The sequence below is a fragment of the Trachemys scripta genome, chromosome 8, assembly GCF_013100865.1.
Source record: "Trachemys scripta elegans isolate TJP31775 chromosome 8, CAS_Tse_1.0, whole genome shotgun sequence".
Lineage (NCBI taxonomy): Eukaryota > Metazoa > Chordata > Testudines > Emydidae > Trachemys > Trachemys scripta.
The window spans coordinates 65,578,700-65,597,852 of record NC_048305.1 but is presented as its reverse complement, the minus strand read 5'-3'; the positions used below and the strand labels follow the sequence as shown (position 1 = coordinate 65,597,852).

Genomic DNA, 19,153 nt, shown 5'->3' with positions numbered 1-19,153 from the left:
GGTAAATGTGTCCTGCTAGGAACTTCATGAGTTGTATTATCCCCTGAAAAAATGTACACAAATTAATTAAAAATCCTAAAGCGTAATCTGAAAGGGCGAGTTAAGGGTTTGATCAAAGGTCATGGAAATCATAGGAGTCTTCTTATTTACCCCAGTGAGCTTTTAATCAGACCCTAAAATGAGCCACCTTCATATTTTTTGGCAGAGAAAATTACAGAACAGGATTATACTGCAACTTCCAAATAACATTTTTTAAAAATCATGGAATGTAGTATGTACCAATGGAGCTTCACTTCAAACTTCGGCATACTTGTGGTTGCAGAGTCAAGATATTAGCACGTCAGTAGCAGAAGTTAGCACAGCTGTCTTTTTAGCATACGGTTAGTGAATCTTTTACATATTTGATTAATCAGGAATATTCTTTATTTTACACGCTCGTTATTTGTTATTCTTGCTACATCCTCCCTTTGGCACATATGCCACATCAATTTACACCTGATTTAGCTTATGGCGCCACTGATATTTTGAAATTGGACTGCAATGCCTACATTTCAGTGTAGTGCTGGGGGAGAGGGAGGCAAATCAAAAAACATTTTAAAAAAATCATGCAAGCTCTGTGAAACACACAGGTGCTACAGACTGAATAGCCAACATAAAGCTTAAGCTCAATGCGATGTTGCCTGCTGATTCCATAAACAACAAACAAAGCCTTTGAATGAGCTTGAGTGAGTTGTTCTCCCTGTGGTCTGAGAACCTGATAACCCTAGACAAATTATATTCAATATGTAAAAGTCTCATTATCGGAAATCTCTGATTAAAGAAACTGAATTTGTGCCATTATATTCAGTGAAGGATTAACTAGTATAGTCAGTTACCTGAAGGCAGAAAGAAAAATTAACTCTTTCACGGTGCACTTCATCCATGCATTTTCAAGGATAACCAATTATTACGATTTCTAGGAAGCAAATAATTCCGATGCAATGCCATAGCAAAAATGCCATCCCTCAACAATAAAAGAGTGTGCCTGGAGTTATGCAAAAAGTGGTTAAATATCTAATTGGGGTGACAAGAAGGCAACTAAATTTATAAACAGCCATTTACTTTTTCCATTTAACCATTTCCTACATGGCTTCCATTTTCTATTGCAATATTCATTCTAATGACAGTAGACATTTATCTGTACTAAGAATCCCATATTTGCATTAAATAGTACCTTTCTCTACAAGTAGTTCCACTTGAAACCAGCAAGATTACTTGCAGAGTAGATTATTAATGAACATGAGTGAAGTTTTTCCTCTTAATTGGAAAAATTCAAAGGTGCATTTATTGAATTGGGGCTTGGATTGCTTTCTAAATACGTAGGTGTCTGTGTGTAGTCCCATTGAGCTTAATGGGACTATTCACATGCATAAAGTTATCCACATGTTCAAGTACCTTGTTGAACTGGGTCCTTGGTCAGTAATAAAAGACTAATTTCCACCCTGTTCCCTGATATGGCTAGGTAATAATAGTGACAATGTAAACAATATAAGCCTGCTTGTAAAGGGGGGCGGGGGGAGTTGGAGACACACACACGGTAAATATTTGTTCTGGTTAAGGATGAAAATATTGGGTCAGTTAAAAAAAAAAAAAAAAAAGATACATTAGGATGCTTTCTTTGAATCAACTGAATTCCTTCCAAAATGCCTTATGGAGTGGCTGTTTAGTATTCATCTCCATACTCCTGTACAGCAATGGCTGTTAATCTTCTAAAATGTACAAAAATAGAAAAAAAAACATAATAGTTCTACAAGCAGGCTTATTTTTGCCTATCTGCCTTAGCATTTTCTGAACAAAAAATATACAATGCTAACAGTTAACTAAGTTAAACAGCTAACACTATAAAAACACAGGAATTTATAGCCTAGCGTACCTAAGAATCAGTGAAACCACATCACTACTCTTCTGTTTTCAAGGTCAGTGCTAAGATAACATACAGTACATATTATACAATTGTATAGTATAGGAGACATGGTAGCAGACTGAGCCATAATTCAGAGAGTTTGGCTCTGAGCTCCTAGCATAAATACTGAGTTAACTGTGCCTACACCTTCCATTGCTTCTCATTGTGTAGTTAACGTATTCATTCGCTGCTAGTCCCCAGCAAGCAAAACCCAGAACAGGGTGGGGAAATGCCTGAGCTATGTTCAGATCTCAATCTTACCAATTCAAATCTGGAGTTACCCCATAGATCTTAATAGTGCAATGAAATTAGGGTTGCCAAGTTTGGTTGGATGCATTCCTGGAGATTTCATCACATGACAATCTTTAATTCCTAGAGACTCCAGGCCAATCCTGGAGGGTTGGCAACCCTAAATGAAATAAGTGGAATTGTTTTGGTTTTATATCAGCATAAATGAGATCAGAATGTAGGCCATTTTGTTGTTTAGGTCGCTAGAAATACACAGAAAATGTGGTTGGTATTTACTGGATGGATTTTCACCATATTCTGAAAAAAGTTACCTTTGACATGAAAGCTACTGCTCAAAAATATAAAATGTAATTAGGAAAAAAAAAACTCCTAGCGCGCGCGTGTGTGTGTGTGTGTGTGTGTGTGTGTGCGCGCGCGCACAGTTTGTTCCAGGAAATGTGTAAAATGCCTTCTGGTGACTTTTAAATGAACATGAAAATCTCTCTTTGAATTCAAAATGTTTCAAATAATGACAAAAGAGAAGTGTGCTTGGACTATTAACAAATAAAAGTAAACTAAGGTCAGGAATCACTCTCCATAATTAAAATGCATTATCTTTTCTTTCAAACTTCAGTTTTCTATGACATAACTGCATGAGGCTTGAACAAGGCTTTAATGTGCTGAACAGTAATCTTTTCCTGTACACTAATACCAACAGACCTAAAAAACATTTCTCAGCTAGGATCTAACATTTCTGGGTACACGTTACTCTTGCAGTTTCATTTGTCAGTAAAACCTTGTTTACTTGCATCCTGTTATTAATTATGGGAAACAGGATCCCTGCAAACTATAAGAGAGGCTCTTTTAACTCCTGTCTAGACTTTTCAAGGCAAACTATAGATGAGTCTTTTAATGTTTGTGCAGAGCCAGAGACTGCAAAAAATATATTGTTACCTCACACAGCTCAAGACTGCTTATCTCGCTCTCACACACAAAAAAACCCCTTAAATCACTGCAGCTCCTACCCTTATTATTAGGCACTGAAGTAACATTTTCGTTCATAGTTGGAGACTTTTTTCATCTGTCACACTGATTAATTAACAGCTCACAGTATGAGCTCTGAGCTTCAATAGCCTACTGAAAGCGAGAGAGAAAGATCAACATTAAATATTCCATAAAATGCTGAAAAGGAAAAATGCTCTCTTAATACGAAGGGATCTCTCATACAAAAAACTAGCCTAATTTCTGTTTTGTTAGATCACACACATGCTAATATCATGCAAGGAGCTGAAAGCAGATGTATTGGGGAGGAATAGTTAGGAGAAAAACTGCACTAGACTTAAAAAAAAATATTTAAATTAGGCTATGTTTGCTGAGAGGAAATGGGGGCCTAGAATACCATTACTGTAGGGTTGGAACAGTTCTCACCAGTGCTGCAAGAGCTAGTATTAACCTACTAGAAAAACAAGCCTATAACACTACAAAAGTTCATACACCAAGATCTGGAGGAAAGATGATTTTGCAGAGTCTCAACCTACAGCTCACAAAAAAACATTTACTCATTTGTGGGTTCTCTCTCCCTCTCCCCTAAACTGTTACCGTCTGGCAGTTATTTTAAGAGTTCGACTTTCACCAGCTATGAGCTCTCCCCCCTTTTCTAAGCCCCTCCAATAGTGCTGAGTGGACAGAAATTACAGATGCAAGAAAAGCTGACAAATGACTAAGGCCCCTCCCCAAGTGCCTCAGACAGTCAAAGCTCCTGCCAAAACATGCCTGAAAGCTAGTGAGGAGACAAAGACACACAGATTCCATTTTCTCAGTGAAAATAGATTTCATGTGTAGAACACCAATGAGAATAATAGGACACTGACACATGCTTGTATTTTCAGAAGCAAAAATTGGAATGAATATTCCAAGGACGACTGAAATTATATTTGATTATACAGCAAGCTCAACAAATGTTGTTTAACCCAATAATCTTTTCAGACTACAGAATGGTGTGATAGTCTAAAGAATGTGTTTCAGTAATAGAAAGCTTGGGGTTCAAACAAAATCCAATTTGATCCTACACTGCTAACTTACTAAGAATAATCTTTGCTATAGTACATATGCAATTAAAACAAAGCAAATTTAAAAAGCTATCTTTCTCAAATGTTTGGTGAGGTATTAAAAACACTGACAAAGGTTTGATACTATTAAAAGACTCCCCCACGCCCCAGCATATGTCATTACTAGAACTGCAGAGAGTTTAAAACCCTGACACCCAAGCCTCTGCAATCTTGCAAGCTTTGCATAGTAAGTTCATTTTGGCTTATTAGGATCTGTGGCTGGCATTCGTCAATGAGCTGGATCTGGTCTGCCATGGAGCTGCACAAATCAGCAGAGAGCTGGATGCAAAGTAGTGAGGTATAAGGGAGAGGAAGAGCATGATTTCTCTTTGAAAAGAGTTTGTTCATCAGGAAATTGGGGGGAGGCTGTGCAACTGGGAAAGGGGAAGGTTTGAGTGTTCAAATTTCTGATTAATTTAAATTTAAGAAGAATATTTACACTAAAATACACTAGGTTAAGTGATTTTTTAAAAAAGCTGATCTCACTCCTTTATGATTTAATAGCACAAGTAGCTATGATTAAAGGAAGTGTATAAGCTCCCCTCAGGCTGACAATTTTGGAGATCTTCGTTGGGGGAAGTGAGGATGTATGCAAGGGCTCGCTCATTAGTAGGGTTTTTCCAAATGCGTGTAGCTCTGATTACTGTTCATCAACATACAGCACTCTTGCAAAGCATCTACTTATAATAGCCCCCTTTTTTCTTTTACACAGGATGCCTACATATGTGCTGCTATTCAATATACCCTCCCCAGTCCAGTAAACCAGCAGACTTTCAGCAGAAACATTAGTAATTACATTTTTAACCTGTTAATCATATAGTATTTCGTAATTAACTATACCTGTTGCTGTAATAGACTAAGAAATAGCCCTGGGGATATTTTAATATTTATAATATTTTAAATACAAATTCAACCCTCTCCCTCCTTCCCCGGCACACCGACACATACAAAAGGAGTCAATATAGAGCAGGTTTCTTACTTCAGGCTAGATGATGACTGCCACAAGCCCTGCGTGAGGCATGGCACATAGCTGTGGCACCCCAGGAGCAGCACAAGGAAGGAACTGTTTGACTTTCAAACAATCCCTTCCCTTCTTCTCCCTGGCTTGTACCACAAGCTATTAGGATATACCCAGGAGGGCTCTGCTGTGAGGACCAGCACATTGTGAAGGCCAGAATCAACTTTCCACTCATTCCCTACCCCTGCCCTATGCATACAGGTGTGCAACAGTGTCTATCTCCAGCATACTCAGATCCAGGGGCTAGGCAGGCCATGCTGGGATGTAAGGGAAGTTCTTAGTCCCCTTATTGCCTGGTGTAGACCATGTTGTACTCGAGTCTTCACCATTTGCCTTTTTTATATATTTCTTTACAAGGGTAAATTTTAGAAACATAGGACTATCATGAGGTTTGAATCCCTCCAACAGCCAACAATAAAACACTAAGCAAACATCATTTGTGTTACACAAAGTGTGAGAAAGTTACTCAAGAACAATTAGCGAACATGCCAAGAGATACTTAATGCTTGTTAAACACAGGCAGGCACAGTCCCTACCCCATAAGAATCAAAGAAAGGTTAAAGATGGGGAAGAGGGATGCAATATGGAAGCAAAGTGATCAGTGAGGATAAGCACACGTTGGATTAGCTACGGATTTATTAGTTTTTTAAAAAGATATAAAACTAAAAAATGTCCTCCCCAAGTCCTTCCCCCAACTTCTCAATCACTATAGACACTCCTCAGCTCCCAGTCACTTAGATCCCTAACCTAGGTGTCATCTTCATCTGGAACCTCTCCTTAGAGACTTGCATCCAGGCAGTGTCTCAGGGCTTGTCCATATGTACAGCTAGCTGAGGTGTGAACTTACTAGTTCTTTGATTGCAGAATTTTTAGTGTATTGCAGCAGGATCAACATGACGACTTAGTTGGGGGCAGGCTAGTGTGGGTAGATTTACATCCTGCCTCGCTGCATGCGATGAGTAGGTCTACACTCTACGGTAAATCTGGGTCTGCGGGACCTGAGTTTGTGGACTTGTGTTTCCAAGCCCACACTTGAGTGTCCACACTGCATTGTAACACCGGGTTAATAATTGCTGGGCCTGAGTCTCACAACCTTGGTAACACCTCAATACTGCACTACTCACACCATCTGACTCAACTCTGTGGCTTGAGCGGTGTCCATCACTGCAAGATGACAGGGCTTGGGCTTGAGTCATAGTGGGATTCTGATTCTGACCCACACCCCAAGCAGGGTTCTAGAACCTGGGTTCTGAGTTTTTGCTGATCCATGTGTGGACAGAAGGGTAGGCTCCAATCTGAGCAAGAGCCTCAGCTTATTGTGCAGTTTGGATATACTGCAAGTCTCTGTGTAGAGAAACTCTAAATGTGTTCTGCGTCACATTTTAAAGATAGCCTTTTCTGTCAACCCACACAGCTACAAATATCACCCAGGCCCTCATCATCTTAATTACTGCCACATCCTTTTCACCAGCCTTGACAAATGCACTCTTGCCCCATTCATAGCCATTCAAAATGCCCCTGCTAAGATTGTTCTTCTAGCTCAGGGGTGGGCAAACTCTTTGGCCCTAAGGGCCACATCTGGGTATGGAAATTGTATGGTGGGCCATGAATGCTCACATACTTGGGGGTTGGAGTGCAGGAGGGGGTGAGCGATCCGGGCTCTAGGGTGGGGCCAGAAATGAGGAGTTCAGGTGTGGGAGGGGGCTCCGGGTTGCAGTGTGGGTGTGGGGGGGGGGAGGGCTCTGGGGTGCAGGAGAGTGCTTCGGGATGGGACCGAGGGGTTCGGAGGGCAGGACAAGGATCAGGGCTGGGGCAGAGGGTTGGGGCGCAGGAGAGGGTCGGGATGCAGTCTCCGGGCCGTGAAGCAGCGTCATTTCCTCCCTCCGGCTCCTGTGCAGAGGTGCAACAAGGCAGCTCTGTGCGCTGCCCCGTCTGCAGGCGCTGCCCCTGCAGCTCCCATTGGCCGTGGTTGACAGCCAATGGGAGCTGCGGGGGTGGGCTTGGGGCAGGGGCAGTGCGCAGAGCCCCCTGGCTGCCCCTCCATGTAGGAACTGGAGGGGGACATGCTGGAGTGCCGGAGTGGGGCAAGCCCCGGACCCCACTCCCTGACAGGAGCTCGGGGGCCAGATTAAAACATCTGAAGGGCCATAGTTTTTGCACCCCAGGCCATAGTTTTCGCACCTCTTTTCTAGATCATTACTTCAACCATGCCACCTCCACCAGTTCCCTGTTCATCACATCAAACACAAGCTGCTGCTTTTCCCTTCCTATCCCCTGGCTACTTATCGTCTCTCCTAGGATATCAAGAAGTAGACAATCATATCTGCTCAGCCAGTGATGGCAGCCTTTATTGTCCACTTCTGACATTTTCAAACAAGCACCTTCGTGCTTTCTCCTATGCTGCCTTGCACCCATGGTAAGAGCTCTTTGTAAACATCCACTAAGCCCTTTCATTATCCTCTTTTAAATCCCTCTTTGAAACTCTCCGTTGCTGTGATGTTAACAAATTAACAGTCAGGGAGCTAGTGTGCTGAGACCACTGGCTATCATTTGTTTTCCTTTGCCCATGTCGGTCTGTATCCTGATGTCTCATCTTAGACTTAGATCATAAACTCCTGGGGCAAGGACCATGTTTTTGTTCTGTTTATACAGCATCTAGCACAGCTCCTAGACACTATCACAATACAATACACAATTTACCCTGCTCTGTCTTCCCTCCACCATAGAACACCTTGGATTTCTCTCACAGCAGTCCCAAAACTCATTCCAGTATCCCTACATCCCCTCCTCTTTTAATGTTCAATCCCTTCAAACCAGGCAGAGTGACATGCTTAATTCACATGTGATTTAATTTCCTGTTTTTTGTTATAGTAAGAAGAAAGGCAAGCAAGATTTTGCAAAGCCATCTAGAGGACTTAAACATCTTCTTCTATTAATTTTAACAGAAGATACATGTCTAAATCCCCTAGATGGCTTTGAAAATCTCAACCAAAAAGTCTCTCATGGGACCAGTATGAGAATTAACTCCACAGATTTTAATAGCCTGTGAAGTTTATGGTATTGTAGTATTTCTCGGACTATGAGAACTCTTTAAAAAGCAACACAATCCATCACAAAATAAATATTGAAATTGTGTTTGTTTTACCATAACAGTTCAATGTGAGCCCTTCCCATTTAAGAAAAATCATTAAAAAAAACAGTTTAATAAAGTGGATTTTTGACAGAGAAACTCAAGTGCTTGTTAATGGGCTCTGTTCTAGAGGCATGCCATTCTGGCAAAATTTTCAAATCTGTATGCCAAAAGTGAGGCTCCTTTAGGAATCCCAGGACTAAGAGCTAGGCATCCAACTCCCACTGAATTTGAATAGGAGTCGGGCACCTAACTCCCTTAGGCTCTTTTGAACATTCCAGGCTAAACTTCCCAGTCTGTATTCGGGCATCAAGACGGAAGCATGGCCTGATTTTCAAAAGTGTAAAGAATCTGCAGCTTCTATTGACTTCAACAGGATTTAAGGGGGCTCAGTTTTGTTATTTTGGATAATCAGGCTATTTCTATTTAGCTGCTTAAGGGCTTGTCTTCATTACCACGCTAAATTGGCGCAGCTGCACTGACGTAGCACGTCTGGTGAAGACATGCTGACGGGAGAGCACTTTCCTGTTGCATAATTACTCCACCTCAGTGAGAAGTAGAAGCTACATCAGCGGGAGACTGTTTCCCGCTGACAAACCGTTGTCCACACTGCCTTAAGTTGAGCTAACTTATGTTGCTCAGGGGAGTGGCTTTTTCACACCCCAAGTGACGTAAGTTACATAGGCTTAAGCAGTAGTGCCAACAAGCCCTAGATGTGTATTTGGGGTTCGGCTCTCAAAAAGTTTGGCCATAGTGTGCATAGCAAAACTGTACTATGAAAAATAGCACTACACAGATATTAGCATTTTTAAAATGACCAACATAAAAGGGATCTTGACACCCTGGTGACTAGCACCATTTAGTTAAAATAAATAAATAAACCCATGCCTCATTTTGATGGAATTTATTATTTTGTTTTCCCCCCAATAATATAACTATTCAACAAAAACAGCAAAAAGTGTAGAAATACAAAAAAGTAACCAGCTGTTTGTAATATTACTGAAAACTGAACAATTAAATTTTATTAAAGTTTCTCCCAGTTCAAAACCTTGCCTACTTAGTTTTACCCAACGCAAACTGTCAGCCAAACATAAATTATTATTCTCATGTCAAGTGGTTTAAGTTATTATAATATATAAACAAAAACAACTCTGATAGAGATTTAACACTAGTGGTCCCTGCTATACTAATGTCAAGATCAATTTTCAGCTGATATATTTAACAAGTCCTGAGCTATCACATAAAATCTCATTTCTTTGTCTTCCAGAGGAATTGGAGCAGAATTGCAGACCAACAAATGAAGTGAGCTGAAGGCAATTTGACCAATGTTTTCTGTGTGAATTCCACAGAGGCTGATGAAGCATGTTATCAGGTCTCCAAGGTACAACACAGACATTAGTCAGTTGTGCCAAAAAATTAAGACATTATTAGGGTAAGCTGTTTTCTTGACCTAGATGAAAATGCCAAGAATACAGGGAAGTCCTGCACTATGCATTGAGGTGCATCTTTCCTAACTGATGTTTACTAACATTTTATTAAACATATGCCAGCTCTGCCAAACAATCAGGAAGTGCAGGCACCCGAGCACAAGGGCAGAGACTGGCTTTTAAGAAGCTCCACCTGTCTCATGCAGTCTGGTATCATAACTATTTCTATGTCACAGAGTGCAACATAGTATTTGAATGATAGACAAAAAGGACTACGATGAAAGCGATTTCAAAGCAATCCTGTAAGCCTTTTTGCAGGAATCAAAATAATATAGAGACTGAAATAAATGGACAAGAGTTTGAAATGGGCTATAAAATATCATGGCAAATTTTAATTTATTTATTTTGTAGAAAAGGATCTCAAGTAACTGATGCCTCCTAATAAGGCACATGACAATCTCAATTATGAGAATCATTATTCTAGGCACTGTGTGCTGTTTTATATTCCCAGCAGGATGTTTTTCATCTCATCAAGAGTTTCCAAGGCTGTCTAGTGTTTCTGTATATGCAAAACATATTCAAGCTTCACTCCCTCTCCACCTCCCTGGCCCAAAGCTTCACTAATTAAAAAAGTCCTGTCAAGTGGTCAGACAGACTGGAACTAGAGGATTATAGGTAAGAGGGATGAAATGAAGGGTTGAAAGCTATAATTTCTCTTTCTGTGGTAGCAGCAGAAGTAGCTGTTATAGACAGGCAAGTTAAAAAAGTGGCTGTCTTGGCTAGCAGGCTTTGTAATATCTTGTTCCCCAAAAGAAAGTCATCCGAACCTCACTTGTAAGATGCAATAACTGCTGGGTTGTCTCTTTCTCCCGCTTCCCATTTCTCTCATCTCATGCAAGCACTACACCCTCTGGCTGATTTCCTTCCGGTCCTTGCTCACTGATTCCACTCCTTCCATTCCCTCACTTTTTTGTCCTGCTGCGTTAACAGTAATTCCTAGGCCTTTGACTAATGTTCCATGCTGGGAGCTGCTAGCAAACAAAGAGAATACTTTTAAAAAGGAGAGAAATTGAAATGAAGAGGGAAGAAACAACTATGGTTCTATCCATTTTTGTATACGTGGTTACGATTGTGTATAAATAATCTCTCGCGTTGAACAATGTTAACTTTTTTCTCCCATCGCCAAATGTGGTTATCTGTCCAGTCAACCAGATACTGAAAATTCCCTCTCAAAAGTTCTTTAGGAAAAGGCAAATGACTAATGTGCATGTAAAAAATATGGTAAAGTAATTATCTATTTGTAGCTGAATATTTTCTGACAGAATGGGGGCTTCCTGTCTCCCCAATCCCGTTTCCAGTCTATTTACTCTGAATCTCACAGAGAAAGTTGCTGTGTTATCTTTAAAACTACTTGTCACATGATGGTGTGTGTGTTATTCTCTAGTACTGTTACTGCTTGAAGCTCTGTGGGATACTGCCCCCAAAGTAAGGTGAACCACTGTAAAAAAAACATACATACGTGAAAGGCTCAGACTTTGGCCCAGATTTTTAGTTCTACACCAGCTGCAGATTCCCCCAGAACACGGGAAACTTTGGCTACCCATTTAGGACTGCTTTCAGGCTCCTTGCACGGCAGAGCCAGGATTTGTCCCCTTTTGTGCTTGCATGTTTATATTGTGACATCATCCCATCTGTCTAGTCAATTTATGTGTGGGGGTCTGCAGTCAAAACAAATTTATCACCTCAGATTTGCTATTGGTGTGTTGCCTAGGAGCTGGGATTTCAAACATTGCTGTAGCTTTTGATTTTGTTGTTGTCATCAACGATAGTGCTGCCTCTTACATGGTGTCTTTCATCGGAGAGTCGTGAAAGCATCATTATGAGCATTAAGGAAACCAATCTTATAGAGGAGCTGTGAGGCAAGTAGTGTATCCATTTTATGGATGAAAGACTGAGTCACAGAGGTTAAGTGATCTGTCCTGGGTCATACAGTGAATTAGTGACAGCAAAGCCAGCACTTCGGGTGGGACTGTGAACATTCATAAGCGCCCCCCCCCGCCCCCTTCACTGCTAACATCAATCAATTTGTTGTCCACTCTTTTGCATAGGGTCAAACTAAGAGCATGGGAGATTAGCAAAATGATCCTGTAGGCTACACCCAAAATTTAATCAAGTCTCATTTTAGAGAGAAAATACAGGTTTGGGTGAAGATCTTTAGGTTCTTCCCACAGATCCTGCTTCATAAACTGGACCTGGCTGCTTGTTCCTTTCAAGTCTAGTGATTAGCTGACATTTAGCATCTGTTTAATAATTTCCAACCTATCTTCATAAGGAAGAGAGCCAGGAATTTAAGAAGGGAAATTGTATTTTTGCATTTCTACTTCTATCACATCACATTACAGGGGTCCAGGACTTTGTAGTGGGTAGTAAGTGGGGGAAGGAGGACGGAAAGAATGGCTCCCAAGAGCCAGAGCAAGGAATCGGACCCAGGAGTCATGGCTTCCACACCAGTGTTCTGTTCACTAAACAACACTTAACTGCAGCTTTCGACTAGCAATGCTGATTTTTGTTGGTATTTTGTCTTTCAATCTCAGCCTCTAAATAATGTAGTTTTTAGAGTGAGGATTACATTTAGGGCTTGTCAAACTTAGCAGCATTCCTTTAACAAACTCTAGAAGCACTATTTAAAAATATATCTTGCATATACACTAGTGATGCACTTACCTAATGGTAGGGAGAGACAGAGGAGCAGGGAAAACAGGGCACAGAAAGCCCTTTGGTTCTTGTAGCATAAGCAGGAAGTGGATTAACTGAAATCAAAGCCTTTCAGAATCAAGGCCTCTGTCCTGCAACTGACTGCATGTAGAAGTACCCTTGCACTCAAGCCCCATGGAGAGTCAGCACATGGAGAACAATTGCCGGATCAGGGCTAAAGTCAGAAGAATACATTCCAGCCTTAAGGTCAAACTCAGTCCTCAAACAATAACATTTGCACATGATCTATTTAATTTACCTTTTTTAAAAAAAAATGTATTTTAAAGTTTTTTTTTTATCATTTTAAAGTTTATAAAAATGCTTCTTATGCTACTGCAAAGAGATGCTACAAATCTATTATTTATTAGTACACATTTTTAAATGAAAATAAAGACTTTCATTCAGCTTTTAAAAATGAAGAATAATTTTGAATGCCGAATAAAAATATCAAATTTTAGCCACAGTGGAGCAAGTCTACATAATGAAGTCCATACATGAGGAACACAGGAAAATAAAAAAGGTGATCTGATGAATAAGCAACCAGTTGATCACAAAAATCTTAAAATTAGCCTCTTATATTGCTCAAGTAATTTAGTAGGAGCACCTTCAATGATATATTAAAACTAGAGGCTACTGTTGACTTCTATAGTGAATGCAAACTCTGAAAAACAATAGGCCTTGTAGGCCTTTCTAACAAAAACTCTTCAGTAATTAAGCTGTTAATGAATAAAATTATGGATTAATGTTTCAGCAATAGACCAGAGAAAAATCTAGCAAAAGCTCCTAAAATACCAGTGAGATAGCTTAAAGCCAACCCCCACCCCATTTAGAGGCTAGCCTTAAAAGCCAATCACTACGCGTTATACAAATGTGTGCAGTTATAATGGACTTCAACAGATCAAAGAGTCAAAGTATATAGAAATCAGAGGATGCTTACCAACAGTGAACCTTAAGAAGAAGTAACACTAACAGGATTACTGTGGATAATAAAAAGAAACAGAATGCACAATTATTGCAAAGTAATGGGCATTATCTGATGTGAATAGCTGCCACTGAAGAAAACCACCACAGATGACAAAGACCCGAGTCATAAAAACCAGTAATTGCCAGCCTATTTTTCTCTGTTACATTGAATTGCATTAGAAGATGCCCATGACTGAATCATTTGTATTGATTTTTTTTTAAATCAAGGTATCTATGATTGAATATAAGAGTGATAAAAAAAATTTGCTTCACTACATCTGCAGGGATTGGATGTAGCTGTTCATCACCTGTGAACTTATGATAAAGCAGCCAGTACCACGTAATATTAACCCATAGAAATAGGTGAAAACAAAACCAACTGGGACCCCCCCCCCAAAAAAAATGAAAGCAAACTCATGGTTGAATGGAGCAGAAACAGAAAGCCCTTTCCACACAGCAGAATGTACTGAAAGCTGTTAGCAGATCTACAGCAGACCTTGAACATTACTACCTTATATTATGTACTGCATGCACTTATGCTGTACTAGATGTTTTAAACAGAGTCCAAAGCAGACTTTAAGGTCCAACCAAGCCAAACATCTGAAGGTCATGACAGCCTCTCAAGAGACAGTTTCAGTGCTGAGAGTTTGTCAAGAGACTGAAACCTATTGAGAAGATAAAACATACACTAAAGAGACAAAGTGCACCACTGCCATCTTCTCAACTACCTGTGAATCAGAAAGATCAGAGAGAGCTTGGAAAGTAACTAGATCCTTGTTAGAAGAACTGATCCATTCAAAGGAATAAAGTAGAATGGTAGTGTTCTTCAGTCAAGCTGGAAACTCACCTCAAGGTAGATAACAGACAAGTCAGTTCCTGAGGCAATTTCTTCTGGTCACAGTTGACACATAAGGGTCCACAAATGCCTCCAAAGAGGATATTTTAGTGACTAAAAGAGAGAGAAAAACAACATGTTGATTACAAAGAATTAGTAGTATGCAAATAAGGCATGGTCCATGAAAAATCCTGGGGGAGGGAAGGCCATTAAGAAAAAAAAGCTGTATTCAAGTATACGTGACAAACTAGAGATATTAAAAATATTCATGAGGGGCCATATTGTAGCATTTACAATGGACCTCCAGTTCCACTTCCAACAGATGCTATAATACTGACCAACAAAATTAAGTATATTTGAAGTTCCAGATTTTTCACATTGCAATATGAATTCAAACAAGGGGTCATAGATGAAGGTAACATTACAAAGGAATATGAATCTATAGCAAAAGTGGGCCAATTCTGCATTGTAAGTAGGCATCACCCTCCCCCCGACCACACACATCTGGTCTGTTTGAGAAAAAGCAGCCCACATACTGATAACATGCTATTCTAATTTTTGCTAAGCACAAAGAGCCATTCTAAATAAAGCAAAGTATGGGGTGCATGTACACATGTGCAAAAATGGAATCATGAGAATTTCTGTGCAAAATTCCATGAACAAAAGTGGATTTTTCCTCCCACTGATCTGAAAAGGCCATACCATGCTTTGTTCAATTATGTATTTATTTTAATCTCTCTCTCTCTCACACACACACACACACACACACACACACACACACACACACACACACACACACAGAGTGTATCAGTCACATCACATCAATAAACACTGTGGAAATTGCAAGCCCTAGGTCAAACATTTGTTTGTTACTAAATTACAAGAAATTTTAACATACAAGTCCAATGTATGTCCTGGTGCAAATGTAATTTCCCTCCCTGTCCCCCGATATCTCTCATCCTTATTTGAATGAGAAAAATGTTGTTTTCTAAAAGTTTAATTTTAGAATTTCTTAAAATGAAGTAGCTTGCAATACAATTAACAGAGGTTGTACCTTTGGAACAAACAGCATAGTGTGATTAAAGTTTTTGACATAACTAGAGCACATTGAATAGGATGGAAAAAAAAAACAGAAATATTCAAAACAAGGCTAATCATTTTCTCTTGCCTGAATCCTACCCAAGCTTTCTCCCATAAGATAACTATTAATATCATTATTATTTGCCTTAATTTGTGTTAGGTTTACTATTGTGGTAACACATCAGTTACACTATGCTGTTCTATTGCTTCATTAAATGTGTTCATAAAGCCTGGGCACATAGATTTATGCAGGCACCTCAATAGCATTAATAGAAGCTGTGCGTAGAAATCCCTTCTGTCTCAAGTGAAGAACAGACCACATTGTGCAAGGAGGAAAAAACACCATCCATAAATAAATGTACAATGATGGAAGACCACAAATCTCAAAGACTGTTGCAAATCTGAAATATTCACTAGCTATGCCTCTAACATTACTTTTGTAGCACAGAGAATGGTGATTTGGAGCTTATATCAAGTTTTCAAAGTAGCATGAATCAAATAATTCAATTAATTGTGAATAGTGATGATACATCTGACTCCCCACCTCCCATGTCCTCTGTTTTAATGAATCATGCCATTTTGCTTTTAAAGAGTATGGGACAAATCCCTGCTGAAGAAGGGCCACAGAAGGTACAAATTGCAGGGCCACAGAAGGCACAAAACACAGAACCGTTACAGTGCCACTGCATGAAAGGGGGAAAGAGGCCAGATAGGAGAACTCCACACCCTTTGCTTCTCACACACTGAGCCAAGCTCCATCATAATTAACTCCAGAGGAGTGCAGGAAAGGGAAGGTTGTGGGCAGATCATGTTGTGAGAAGGGTGAGGTTAATAAGTTTGAAAACTGCCCAGATTTTCAGCCACAAGACACAGTGGGCTCTGGCCACTAATATAGCCTGGTGGCCATAGTTATGGCCACATATTAGCTGCATGGGTGTCCGGTACTGTAGCCTCAGACTAAAGGCAGCTACAATCCTCTATCCTGACTACTTTTACATTTACTAGGGATTTGAAGAGGGCATGGATTTGGGGATTTCATCCTGTGCACTTTTCTGCAAAAGATGACAGCCATATATTATTAACAAAAGACAAACTGTGCTACCACAACACAAATAATACACAAGGGTTGGGGTTGCTATGTGTGGGCCTCACTGTGCTAAGCACTTTACAAACACTCAGTGAGATCCATCTCTGCCCTAAAGAGTTTTTAGGTTAACTAGACAAGACAAAAGGTGGGAGAGGAAAAACAGAGGCACAGAAAGGTGAAGTGACTTGGCCAAGGCCACACAGTAAGCCTGTGGCAGAGCTGAGAACAGAACCCAGGTACCCTGAGTCAGTGGCTTATCCCAGAAGCCACACTGCCTTTGCAAAGTGATGTTTGGTTTACGTCTGAAAACACGGCACAGTTAACAGGAAAGGGGAATGGTCTGAAAATAGTCTGAATTTAAAAGGACTGAGTTTGGAGAGTATGGTAACAGGGCAGCTCTCCCCCGTCCTCTCTTTGTTCAGGCTAGCAAGTGGCTGTAAGGAGTTAAAATTTAGATAGGAGGTTATTTATCAAATGGACATTTCTCCTCAGGCAGAGGAAGCTAGAGCAAATAGGGTATTAAAGGAAAATGGAAGCCCAGTAATACAACATTTCCAAAACTTTATTAACCCCGCCTCCCTTTCAAAATAATAAAGATACAGATGGAGAGGACAGTTTATTGGAAAGGTCAAAGATAGGACAAGGGCCTATTATTCATACAGGATCAAGTTTACTGTAGCCTGTGGCAGACAGCAAAAGGGAAGAAGTGTGCTGGGGTTTTAGTTCCCAGTTTGGTCACCTCAGCAGGATGCTTGTTGTATTGCCTGAAGTTCAACTAGCCTATTGGAGACGTACAAGGGAAGAGAAGCGGATCCTTCTCCCGGTAAAGATGAGTCTAAAATGGCCAAATCCTGAAACTTGGTGAGCTCCCTCAATTTCCACTGATTTCCATGGAAACCGAGTATGACAAGGAGGTGTTCAGCACCTTTCAGGATTAACCTTATGAAGCAGTGGGAGCACCACTTCCCAACTAAGAGATACTACTTTGGAGGAGTAACCATATTAAACAGAAAAAGAAATCAATTCTCCCTTGGAGCTATTAACCTGATTTTGAGCATTCTTTCACAGAGCTGTTGAAACAGAATCATTTGGTGTCTCGGTAGCTTTGGTTTGATGACTTGCTTTAGTTCAGATAGGGTTTCTTATTCCTATTTAAGACATGATACCAAGTCACACACCCTAGACTGACACACAGAGGAATAGTATATGCAGATCTCCATTCTCCTATGTAAAAAGGGGACTCCACTTCACCATGGCAGTTTTATCCCAGACCTCAACTAGGATGCTCAGAGTCCTCAGATGTGTACAAAAAAAAAAAAAAAAAAAAAAAAGTGGGGAGAAGACTGTCCGTCCTGTCTGGGGACAAACCACATTTCCCAGTGGAACAGTCTTGGAAAATACACCACAAGAGAAATTCACCAAGATTCATCCCTTTAACCTCCCTCCTGTGAGTTTTCCCATCAGAGGAGCAATGAGATTCATTTTAAAAAAATTGATGAGGGTTTGAATGTCTACTGATATGAAGTTACAGTCAGAGTAATCTGTGTGTATCTCTACTAGGAATGGGCAGAAATTCAGGTTCAGCTGTTTTTTCCCCAAATTTGGTGGCTAAGTGATCTAAAGAGACTGTACTACAAATTCCCGGGAAAACATTTTTACCCCTACCAAATTGCTCACTAGAGACTGAAGGTTTTTTGTGGTTTTGATTTAAAAAGAACAAAACAAAAAAAAAAAACACCCGACAGTCAATCAAACCCCCAGCATTCCCACAGAATTTACTAGTGGTGTTTGGGGAAATGCAAGATCAGGCCCCAGCTGGGTGGTGAAGGCATATGAGGGATTTGAGTTTCTAATCATCCACCGATGGCCCAACTTGTGTCACAACTGTACAAAATCTGACAAAAACAGAGCTCAAACTGCCCCTGCATTCTTCACTCACTCTGCGTTTAGGCATTGCTGAGCTCCCAGCTCACTGAATAAGTTTTATAGTGGGCTCCAATACCTAGGCCAGTATTGGAAATACAGAATGGCAGTTCTCATTCAGTTCAAATTTGACCTTAAAAATTTTAAAAAGTTGCTGTTTTTCTTTACATGCTATGCAAGATGCCATATTCTGTCCTCAACTCCATACGTGGCTCCCCCATGACTTAGAGGGCAATACTGTGACTTAAAGGCAAATTTTGTCCCACTATATTATGCTTTACTGTTCATTCTGTATCTACCTCACTGCAGCCACATCCAGGCGGTGTCAATGGATACAACATTCTCTGATAGCAAAATCATATCCCTTCCTTCCTGCAATTACAACACTATTCCATGCAACAAACACTGACATCTGGAAACCTACTACCATGATAGCAGCTGCGACTCCTGTTCTAAATCAGGAAGTGAGCTGTACTCTCCTCAGGGTTTTAATTGTTATGGAACATGCTTGTAGCTTTAAAACACAAGAGTAGCAGCCAGCTTGATCACTGAAGGAAATACTGTAGGATATACAATTTTAAATGGAAAAGGTGATAGAAGTAGCATAAATACACCTGTGTGGGTTCACTCAGTATGTGTCTACACACACACACACACA

General features: G+C 40.2%; 1 long non-coding RNA gene across 3 annotated transcripts in view; it reads left to right on the top strand.

Annotated features, from left to right (window-relative positions):
• LOC117881660 overlaps positions 1-19,153 on the top strand; it is a 74,079-nt gene that overhangs the window by 29,800 nt on the left and 25,126 nt on the right. For all 3 annotated transcript variants that reach the window (XR_004646835.1, XR_004646833.1, XR_004646834.1), the window contains one exon: positions 9,694-9,807. This is a non-coding gene — a long non-coding RNA (uncharacterized LOC117881660). The remainder of the gene's footprint in view (positions 1-9,693; positions 9,808-19,153) is intronic.